The sequence below is a fragment of the Carlito syrichta genome, unplaced genomic scaffold (genome assembly GCF_000164805.1).
Source record: "Carlito syrichta isolate Samal-C Ts95f unplaced genomic scaffold, Tarsius_syrichta-2.0.1 Scaffold304682, whole genome shotgun sequence".
Lineage (NCBI taxonomy): Eukaryota > Metazoa > Chordata > Mammalia > Primates > Tarsiidae > Carlito > Carlito syrichta.
Genome location: NW_007248778.1, coordinates 387,586 through 399,330, shown reverse-complemented (window position 1 = coordinate 399,330; position 11,745 = coordinate 387,586). Strand labels below are relative to the sequence as shown.

The 11,745-nt window shown below is 39.7% G+C and overlaps 1 pseudogene; it reads right to left on the bottom strand.

The window, feature by feature from the left end:
- Positions 1-5,418: 5,418 nt before the first annotated feature.
- On the bottom strand, positions 5,419-10,243 carry LOC103262964 (annotated as a pseudogene).
- Between the last annotated feature and the right edge of the window lie 1,502 nt (positions 10,244-11,745).

Sequence of the window (11,745 nt, the reverse complement as noted above, 5' to 3'; positions counted from 1 at the left end):
AGGCACCAGACTCCTTTGGAGGAAGAACCTCTGTTCTTTCTTATGGCACTCCAAGGATGGTGAGTTCAGTTCTAAAGCTTCCTCTTTCTCTTGCATTGTTTTAAATGCATAAGTTATACCTTTGTCTAAAGAACTTCTCCTGGATGTCTTAACTGAACATTAATTTACACTATTTTTCTAGATTGAGCAAATTATGGTATAATTTTCAGGTCTGATGTCTTAATTCTGTGTTTTTAAAATACAAATTCTCTATCTTTTTTTTACCTAAGAATTGTTTATTTAGAAATGGAAATTTAAGATTTTCTAAAATAATGAAACAGGTAATTTAAAGATAGATAGTCTAATTGAGGAAAAAGAGAAAAGAACTTTTGAAACTGGCAAAAAAAGAACTTATAAATCTGCATTTGTCTGTGTCTGTATGTCTGTGTCATATGTACGTAAAACATGATAAAGCTCTAATTATTTGGCATAAAGAAAAAAGGAAGCACATTTAAAATCAAATAGTAAATACATTTTAACATGATTGACAAAATAGAATGTCTTCAGAACTTAATTTAGACATTGTATCTGAGCCTATTGGATTATTGGTCAAATACTATTTTTGCTAAATGTTTTACAATATAAAACATTACTTCTGTAATACTTTTGCACTTGCTTAAGTTGACTATAAACTTGTGTTTCTAGATTTAAGTTAAGAGATAGGAAGCCTGGACCAAGACATTATCTTCTGTCCTAGACTCTGCATCTGGTACATCATTAAAATTGTTTGCCTTCCAGGCTTTTCACTAAAAAGTCACTAAGAGTTATCATTGTAATTAATATATGTAATTAAAACTATCAGATGTAAGGGAAAGCAATTTTACATGCAAAATGAATAATGGAAATAAGATGTGTTTGGTAAAAAGTTATAAGAAGACACGAGAATGCAATTTTTGTTACAGGGAAAGGATTTTGTCTAGTTGAGAGGTTTTTTAAGTTTTTGTGTTTTTTTAATTATGAAAACATAAGTGATGGTGAAATCTAAATGGTTATAGATATAAAGTTGGGGAGGAAAGTACATTTTTGCCCTAAAATAAAACACCTGGCTATTGAAAAAAAAAAAAGACAGAGAAATTACAGGACAAATGAGAAAGTCCAAGCACGTGTAAATGGCTTATGAAGGGGAACCTCAAAAAACCCCAGAATTTATTTATAAAAAATTGTGTATTTATTATTACATGTTTAATCTTCAGTCATCTTCAAAGTATTAATACTCTCTGTTTGATGCAATACACCTATTGAGATGTTTTTTCCACTGGTCAAAAGTTTTTGAAATCATCAATTTTGATTTCATTTATTTATTTATTTTTCTATCTGAGTCAGAGTCTCACTCTGTTACTCAGGTTAGAGTGCAGTGGCACGCTCACAGCTACCACAGCCTCGAACTACTGGGCTCAGGTGATCCTTCTGCCTCAGCCTTCCAAGTAACTGGCATCACAGGTGTGCGCTATTTTATTTGTTTAGAGACGAGGTCTCACCAAGTTGCTCAGGCTGGTCTCAAGTCCCTGGGCTCAGGCAATCCTCTTACCTCCATCTCCGAAAGTGCTGGGATTACAGGCATGAGCCACCGTGCCTGGCTCAATTTTGATGTCTTTTAGTACTTTTTCTTTTGTTTTGTTTCACCTCTTCCACATCAGCAAGACATTTCCCTTTGAGGACTTTTTTCACCTGTGGAAACAAACAAACAAAATAGTCATCCAGGGTGAGATGGGGTAAATAAGGAGAGTGGGACACGGGGGTCTTGCTGTTTTTTGTAGGGAAAAAAAAAAAAAAACCAGGCCGGGCTCGGTGACTCAGCCTGTAATCCCGCGCTTTGGGAGGCCGAGGTGAGTGGATTGCCTGAGCCCGCGGGTTCGAGACCCACCTGGGCAACTTGGCGAGAACTCATTTCTACAATAAATCAAAAAAATTAGCCGGGCATGGTAGCACGCGCCTGTAGTTACTGCTACTTGGAAGGCTGAGGCAGAAGGATCACTGGAGCCCAGTGGGTTGAGGCTGCGGTGGCCGGGAGCGGCCATTGCACTCCAGTCTGGGCGACAGAGTGAGACTCCAACTCAAAAACAAACAAACAAAATTCTGAACACTCAGCGTGGTGTGGACAGGTATGTCCATAAATCACTCATCATGAAATGGGCAAACACATTGAAAGAATCTCACAAAAAAAAAAAAAAAAAAAAGAATTAACTGAAGCCAAAAGCTAGTACACTGAAATTGATAGGTTCCTAGAACACTTACCTAGTTGGAGAAGCTTGTATTAAAAGGGGTCTGCTCTCCAAAAGATAATTCTGGGGTTTTTTTTGTCCCCTTTCATAAGTAAGTAATGATCAGGTTCATAAAGTGGAATTTATGAAATAAATTTTGCATATGACTAATTGGTTATCATTAAGAGGAAATTATAAAACAAGGTTTTTCTTAAACTATTTATTTCCTCTCAATGAAATCCTCAGAAGCTTTTTTTTTTTTTTTTTTCCCCTGAGCTGAAGTCTCACTCTGTCGCCCAGGCTGGAGTGTAGTGGCATGCTCACGGCCATTGCAGCCTTGACCTACTAGGCTCAGGTGATCCTTCCTCTTCAGCCTTCCAAGTAGCTGTAATCACAAGTGTGTGCCAGCATGCCTGGCTAATTTTTTGATTTACTGTAGAGACAAGATCTTGCCAAGTTGCCCAGGCTGGTTTTGAACCTCTGGGTTTAGGCAGTCCTCTCATCTCGGCCACCCAAAGTTCTGGGATTACAGGTTTGAGCCACAGCACCCAGCCTAGAAGTTTGACTTTTATTATGTCTTGCTGCTTTCAGCATTGTCTCCCCTTGAAAAAGCCTGAGATGATACCTCTCTCCCTAATGTTTTTGTTCTCCCTCCAGTATTAACTGCTTCGGCCTGATGCTAGAATATTTTATCATAATGATCTAAAAAGCAATATATTCCTCCAGTATAACTTAATTCTGCATTCTTGGCATTTCTTGATATACCTGAATTCTTCCATGTAACCAGAACTTTTCAGGCTGTTACTAAGAGTCATATATTTACCCATAACCTTAGATATACTCTTTCTGTGCCTGAGTAATTCAAGCACGCTTCTCATCAGGTTTAACTTCCAGGTTATCCTCTTAGCAAATGGCCTAAGATCAGGTTCTACATCTTCTCAAGATAATTCCTATGTTATCGTCATTAGGTTTTTGATCATTTAGGAAGACTGAGATTTTAAAGAATTTAGGTTTTTATGGCCATGTAACTTTTGGTATTGCTTTTAAAGTTTTGAATGGATAACTACTATTTTATAATACTCTGTGACTGTTTTAATCAAATGTTCTGAAACTTCTGCATCTTTAATAAATGTCCTATTAACTAACCCATGTGATGTTAAGTTACAGACCTCTTAAGGCAGGGATTTTTGCTAAATCACACCAGTCAGGGCCTCATCTTCAGGCCCAGGAGAAAGTGACAATTAAAATGAATTGTCTTTATGAAACAGAGGGCCAGAGATTAAAGTTATTCAATCTCTTTAAACCCAGGGACTATCACCAAAAGAGGTGGGTATGTGAGATTGTAAGGACCGATTTTGAGAGAGAAAATTAATTCAAGGTTTGTCAACAAATTAAACTTTAACATTAAGAGCACACTGATGCAAGGCCAACATCTGAACGCCTGTGTCAGAATAACAGTTTTCATGGAGCATTGGTCTGTTCTTTAATAGAAAAAATTTAAAGTTATAATAAATGTATAAAATCTTATCTTATTATAAAACTGATTAAAATTACATAAATTTATTTATAGGGGTTTTATTAAAATTAACTTTAATGCTAATGACACATTAATGCAAAGATAAAATTTTTCTCTTTGAACAAGATCTTGTAGTCTCAAAGATAACAAAAGATCTTTGTTCACCTTTTGAGTAAGCTGGGAAAACAATAGGGGCTGCAGACAGACTTAGTTGTCCTTACACTGTCTTTTTTTCTTTTTTTTTTTATAAACATTAATTATTTGTTTTATTGACATACTAGGCTTAGACCTGTGTTTAACAAGCAAGCCTAATAATAGCACCATGGTTATAATGTAGCCTGCTTTTCCAAGCCTTCATTTTACAACTTATTAAGCAAACAAGGGATCATATGTCTCTTATCCACCTGATGTGATCTTTTTATATATATATACAGCAAATAAGTCCCACTTGGAACAGCTGAAAATCTTTTTGTAAAAGTTTTAAAGATGAGCTCATGAACTCAGTTTAACTCAAATGAATAGTTGCCCAATCAGAGCCCATTATTTGTATGTCATCAGCCCCCCCCCACTTAAAACCACTCTGACCCAATTGTTGAAAACCTACATACAACAAAGTGAAAGGATTTCCACTCTTCAATCCCTCAATCTCAGGTTTTCAAATAAAAATCTATCTAAGAAATACCAAAATCAGATAGGAAAATTAAAGCCTGCATAGTTATAAATCAGATTTGTTTGACTACAATCAGGTAGCATACAATTACATCAATTCTTTCTGTATACACTTTAGCATAGAAAAACTGTAAGAAATAGATTCCTAACTGCAGAAGTTGCAAAGTTCCAAAGGGTATGAAAAAAACTAATGTAAATTAGAGACCCCCCCATTTCAAAGAAATAGACTTTCTGTAAAAATATATACAATTTTTACAGACAAATACATTTACAAGCTTTTGTTTTAAAAATTGAGGATATTCCATATTTGTTAACTAATCAGTGAGCCTGAAGTCAAGTATTCTTGGCCATTACCAGGCTAATAAACTAAGAATCATTCAAACCAAGCCAAAGTAGAACAGGTCTAAAAGTTCTTAACACTTGGACTTTCTGTTCTTCAAGAAGCATACCAGGGAAAGTTATTTAGAGAGGAAAAGCTTTCCTTCATACTCTGTTGTACAGTACTGAGGCTTCCAGTCATAGTTCTATTACATATAGCTTAGATCCATTTTACGGGTCACTGGCTTTGTTAGTGCTTATCTTTCAACGCTATGGAAATTAATGAAATTGGTGGGCATATTTAATTAATTCTATGACTAGCCTGGCTACTGGCCACTCTCCTGTTCTCAACAAGAAATTAAGTCTTCCCACCCTATCATTATCACATAAATCTAAATGTCCTCCTCTGTGACCTCCCAGTTTGCTTGTTGCTGACATGGACTTTGCTTCTTTCAGATAGTGACTCTTCAATCAAGGGGAGTACTTTTCCCTCGTATTTATTCTTGTTAGCCACAATCCTCTTGCCACTTGCTTTCTGGCTAGGTTGCTAGAGTGGAGCTCTTGGAGGTTACAGCCTGGGTAGCTTGAAGTCCAGCTTCTTAAATATGAGTTCACAGACGTGACGTGGTTTTGGTGGCTGTTGTTGGTTAAGAGTCAACTATTGCACTTATAAGGCTATCTTATTAGATATGCCAAACCAGCTCCTACTCCAGCAACACCCGCAAAAGCCAGCAGCACGTTTCTGATGCCGCCTTCTAGGTCCTCTACGTGGAAGAACTCCACAAACCCATCCCGGCCTCTTTGTTTGACTAGCCAGTTCCGTTTTGTCCTTACGAGAACATCTGTGATACTTTCTGCTAATGGTTCGATGCAGCTTTCTTGGTTTATGCTCTTCAAGTGTTTGGCCACAAAGGCACCGAAAGAAATGAGAGTCACAATCCTGCCCAGTTTGTTACCCCATCACTGAAAACATGGACCATCACTTGAGACAAAGATTTGACATCGTCTTGGTTTTGGATGTCCAGTGTCCGAAGCATGCCTTGGAAGGCCGTCTCATGGTTGCGCTGCACTCGGTCCCCAACCCGGCGCAGCGTCTCCAGCGCCTTCCAGCTGGCGGCCCCGGACCTGCCCATGGGCATCCTTGGCCCCTGTCGCCTGCTCCCGAAGGTAGCGAGAGATGATCTCCTACGCAGTCTTTCTTAGTTCTTACTGTTTAAGAAATGAGTCTCCTGTATCAAAGAGTAAAGGGTTTTGCATTTTAAAATCTTTGAATTACCATTTTGGCTAAATGATTTGTGATCTTATTTTGTGATACCAAATGTTTTAAAACTTTTCATATTTGAAAAACCTACCAATATCAAAATTTCAGGTTCTAGAACTTAGTCTTTGTCCTCATTAATTTTAGATGCTTGGTTTCTCCAGAAGTCCAAAAGAGACATATTTGGCCTATTTGATATGTTAAAATAATACAAGAAGCACTGTCAAATGTGAAATGATGCTTAATATGCTTTGGGTTATATCTATATGTGTTATCAGTATGAGTTCCAAAGTTGTAGGACACCTAATATGTCTTAGTATGTGTTATCAATGATAGTGATAATTATTATGTTAAGTTGTTCTATGCCACAAAATAACCAAATTTTCTTGACAGTTGCGTTTTTGACCAAATTTCAAACTTGTGTCATTCATAATTATTGTTTTGCTTTAATTCTCCTCAGGAAGCAGTTTATAATCAGCTATGAGTGACAGGTGCTCTTTAATGCAGGCTTCTAACAACTATGGAGATTGGACTAGGAAAAAGATTTCCAGAACTCCTGTTATTAAATAGCTTATGTGTTTATGAGGAGTGCTGACCCAATATGGAACAGAACAAGAGTTAATTACATGGACTGAATTAATAAAAGACAAACAATTTTTATGACATTTTTGTTTGAAGTATTGTTGATTCTTTTGTTTTTTAGAATGAAGAAAACTTTTTCTTTTGAGCTATTTACAGTTTTTAATAATTGAGTAAAGTATGCTCTTGTGAGCAAAATTTGAAGCATATATCTTTCTCTCTACCTGATTTCTCCAGAATTTGGAAGCTATTTGTGAGTATTGATCTATGGCAATATAGTTACTTGCATAAGTTCAATAAGAATCTGTTTTCTTTGGTAACAGGATGTGATTGGGAGATACCAGTTATTCTTCCAAGGCTTTGACTGGAATGACATTCAGAACAGACAGCTTTGAGGAATTAAGACAGAGATCTACAAAGAGCTGATAAAAATCCCCTCGGACAGCTGGCCTGGTACTTTTTCAGCTCTTACAGGGCTCCTGAGCTGGCAAAGAAGTTTGCTCACTGACAGGTCCAGGAAGCACAAATTACTTGGGACCTCAAAGAGAAGAATTCACCCAATTCATACAGGTATTTGCAGGTTCAAATCCCTGAAAATCGGACTTTAAGCTGCATACTAAGGCTGCAGATAAAGTTACTAAGGCTTTCATCATGCAAACCTTGGGACTCCAGTTCAATACTTGCAAATACATGCAGACAATTGCAAAGTAATTTCTTTCCTCTCACCCTGGGTCCAACCCAACCCTAACTACGTCCTCTGTCAGCAGGAAAAAGTTAGATTAGTCATGGGCCACTTTCCCTCTCATTAGCCCACACCTCAGGAGTGCTCAGACTTTGGGGGTGGGTGTTGAAACCACCTATACAGAATTAATATCAGGTATAAAAGTAAAAGCTGCAGCTATGGTCAGAAATTAGCAAGTATGTTGCTTCTAAGTTTACCTGCAGTTACCTTCATGGTATTTGGTCAGGAGGGGAAGCTGCCCCTGCAAGGCAAATCAACATAAGACTGCTTGAGAAGACAGGAAGTCATTGAAAAACAAAAACAGCTTCACTCTCTAGGGACCCCACCCCTGCACACCTGCTTCCTAGACAACCTCCTTAATGGCTCAGGGACCACGGGGCAGCACCTGATAGTCATTGAACTTGCCCCATGGATAGCATCTATTGTAAAACCTAAGAATAGTATCTTTTTCAGGCTTGGTAGTCTGATGGACCCCAACCCCTAGCCAGGCCAGAAGTCAGCTTAACTGGCCTGCTGAAGCCATCTTTCAGAAATTGGCTGTACAACAGGAAGATAGCCTCCACCCCACAACACCATCAACCCATTAGCAGTCCTTGTCCCTCTGCCCACCAAGTTCCCTTTAAAAACCCTATCCTCTGAATTTTCAGGGAGATGGATTTCAGAAATTTCTCCTGCTTAGCTGTTTTGCAATATTAAACATTTCTCCATTGTAATGGCTGTCAGTTTGGTTTTTCTGGGCAGTGGGCATAAGAACCTGGTTTGGCTATAACACGAGCACTTTACAAACTGTGAGGGGTTACACCAAGTAAAAGTTAAGAAGAGCCAAAGGCAAAGAAAACAAGGACGATTAACTCCAGCTGCCCATAGAGGAAGGACCATCTTGGATCCAGAGAGAACATTCCTGAACCAACCTCACAACCAGAGAGCTGCTACCACAACAGCTCTTAACTCAACTGGGGAGGCCTGGGGAAGCAGGTGGGGATTTCTCAACCTTGTGAGCTTGACAAAGCAGTATTAAGTGCTACTAAAAACAAGACCTGGGCCAGGTGCGGTGGCTCAAGTCTGTAATCCTGGCATTTTGGGAGACTGAGGCAAGAGGATTGCCTGAGCCCATCTCTAAAATTAAAAAAAAAAAAAAAATAGCCAGGAATGGTAGTGCATGCCTGTAGTTTTGGCTACTTAGAGGGCTGAGGCAGAAAGATCGCTGGAGCCTAGTACGTCAACGCTGGGGTGGCTGTGAGCATGCCACTGTACTCCAGCCTGGGCAACAAAGTGAGACTCCAACTCAAACAAAACAAAACAAAACAAAACAAAAAACAAGGCCCTTTAATCTATCCATTTCTGAGCATTTTGGGCAGAGTATCTTGGTCATGAGGCTCTTATTTTGAGGCTTCTAAAAATGGTATACTAGACATGGGAAGCAATGAAAAAATGGAAAATGAGGTTATACGCATAATGCTGTAGGGTTTTTTGTTTTTCTTTTCCTTGTTCATGTATCTTATTTTGAGAAGTAAGGGTAACCTGCTTGGACTTAAATACTTACAAGGCAGAATTTCTCTGCGTAATTATTTCTATCAATGGCCCATTCATAATGAGAAAAAACATGGTTTTAAAAACACATTTATAACTGGGCTTGGTGGCTCAGCCTATAATCCCATGCTTTGAGAGGCCGAGGTGAGTGAATTGCTTGAGCCCGCGGGTTTGAGACCCACCTGGGCAAGTTGGCGAGACCTCATCTCTACAATAAATAAAAAATTAGCCGGGCATGGTAGCGTGTGCCTGTAGTTCCAGCTACTTGGTAGGCTGAGGCGGAAGGATCGCCGGAGCCCAGCAGCTCGAGGCTGCGGTGGCCGGGAGTGGCCACTGCACTCCAGTCTGGGAAACAGAGTGAGACTCCAACTCAAAAAAAACAACAACAACACATTTATAAGCATCATCTTATTTAGTCTAAAATATCCTGAAGGTGGGTATTATTATTCCTATTACATAGATGGAAAAAATGGGATCAGAGAGAATATGAGACCTTGATCTTAACTTCACTGCACCACTGTCCTCAAGGTCAGTTTCCTTGACTGGGGAAACCAAACACTAGAAATTTGCTTTGGTACCTCAATGCCTAACTTTTCTGAAGGAAGCTCAAGCCATGTTGGTAGTGTGCTGAACTTGACTTAGTGCCAAGTCAGTTTACAATGAGGTCTGAGTAGGAACCAAGCTCACTTTGCATTAGGAATACAGAAAAGGAGTAGACTATTGTTTACATACTTTAGGATCTGCACACTGAAAACACACATCACAAATTGTATCCAAGGAGTATGCAGTTGAAACATGATATTGCCAATTGGCAAGAATAGTTTCTGATGAGCAATTTTATGGCTTGGATTAATCGCAAACTAAATGGTAAGACGGCAACTTCATAAAGTCTGAATCTTTTTGGTCCAGTTCAGGAGCTGGGTGTGGTGAAAGCGAACAAATTTTCCCTGAGCACCTGAAGTGTGTCTGGGACTGTTACCAGAGTCATTTACTGAGCACTTCCTCTGTGTAGGTACTAGGCAAGGCACTTCAGTAAAAGTTCAATGAGAACTGACCTGCCAGTGCTCAGGGAGAAAGTTGTGGTGTTGGAATCCAGGAACTGGCTTCCAAATGAAGTCACCCGGCCTCACACAGTGCCTGGCATTACAGATAAGAGGTACACAAAACATCGGCTGTCTTTGTTCCCTGAAGTCCCAGGTTCCAGGGTCTGTAGTGAACAGGAACAGAGGGAAACTGTTCTTCCTCTTCTTTCTCCATAAAGTCCGAGAAGGTTTTGTCCAGCAGATGCTTCTGGCTGCATCCGTCCAGCCTGTGACGCTAAAGTTGATGTAGTCACGGGTGCCGGTGAGCCACTGGCTGCCAGTGGCCACGGTGACTGTGTAGGAGGGCATAGCTGTGGGCAGTGGGCGCCAGGAGCCATGCGGGCAGAGAGTAAAGGAGTCTTTGCTGGGCAGTGCTGGAATTTTCACCTCAAGCACAATGCTGCAGTTTAAATATTTACATTTTTTGAATTAAATGCTGGTAATAGGAAGAGTACAATGCAATATCATTGTGCTGTTAATATCATAATTTTAATTATAATTAAACTATTTAATTAAATCATACTTATGAATCATTATTAACTCAGGGCAGAATAGGCTTACATATAGTGGTACAGGGTAAATTTAATATAAAAAACACAAATCCAGCATGAATTCAGTGTGTTGTGTTGAGGAAGGCACAATCTCATTTGGCCAAAATGTCTGTTAAAAGGCAAATTTAGGCATATTAAGCTTTTAAAGAGTTTACTTGAGAAGACAGCAATTCGTGAATCAACCAGTGCTCCTCTCGGTAGGGAGGGTGTGAGACTGCTTTTATAAGGTGTTCAAGGAAGCAAAGTAAAGAAAGTGTATTTGATTGGCTGAAGTGGCAAGTCCCTAGTCAGAGGTTAGTTGGTGGTTTCTGATTGGCTGAGCTAAAGTTTTATTGTCCTGTTTATATTGGGCTTTGGTCTGCTTCTGTAGGAATCCAAGATGCTGAAGCCTTCTCAGCATAATGGCCTCCCAATTTAAAAAAAAAATTTTTTTTGAGTTGGTATCCTGCTCTGTGGTCCAGGCTGGAATGCAGTGGCACAATCATAGTTCACTACATCCTTAACCTCTTGGGCTCAGGCAAGCCTTCTCCCTCAGCCTCCCAAGTAACTGGGACTACAGGTGCACAGATGTATAGATGAGGTCTCCCTATGTTGCTAATGCTGGCTTCGAATGCCTGGGCTCAAGTGTTCCTGTAGCCTCAGCCTCCCTAAGTGCTAGAATTATAGGTGTGAACTACCGGTCTCAGTTTAAAAAAAATTTTTTTAACACATTAGATCCTTTTGTGTTAGCCCTAATCACAAGCCCTTTCTCCTCCCCTGGAGTAGGAAAGGCCATTTTGGAAGTGTAGGAAGGGGCTTTTGGAGACCATATGGAATGTGGATTGTAATAGAGAGAAACAAAGATGAGGAATTTATTTGGAGACAGTGGCAGTCACCTGGACTGAGGCACTAGAGGTTTAAAATAGAGCTGCAGAAATGGCCTTGAAGACATGAAAGGGACCAACGGAGAGCTTTCAAAGGGAGAATCTTGTGGTTTTTGTTTTTTCGCCTGTGTAAAATGACAGTAATGCTAATAGAACTAACAATAGGCTATTTTTTTTTTTTTTGAGTTAGAGTCTCAGTCTGTCACCCAGACTGGAGTGCAGTGGCTGCTGCCAGCCACAGTAGCCTCGACCTGCTGGGCTCTGGCGATCCTTCCGCCTCAGCCTTCCAAACAGCTGGAACTACAGGCGTGCGCTTCCACGCCCGGCTAATTTTTTGATTTATTATAGAGATGAGGTCTCGCCAACTTGCCCAGGTGGGTCTCGAACCCTCAGGCTC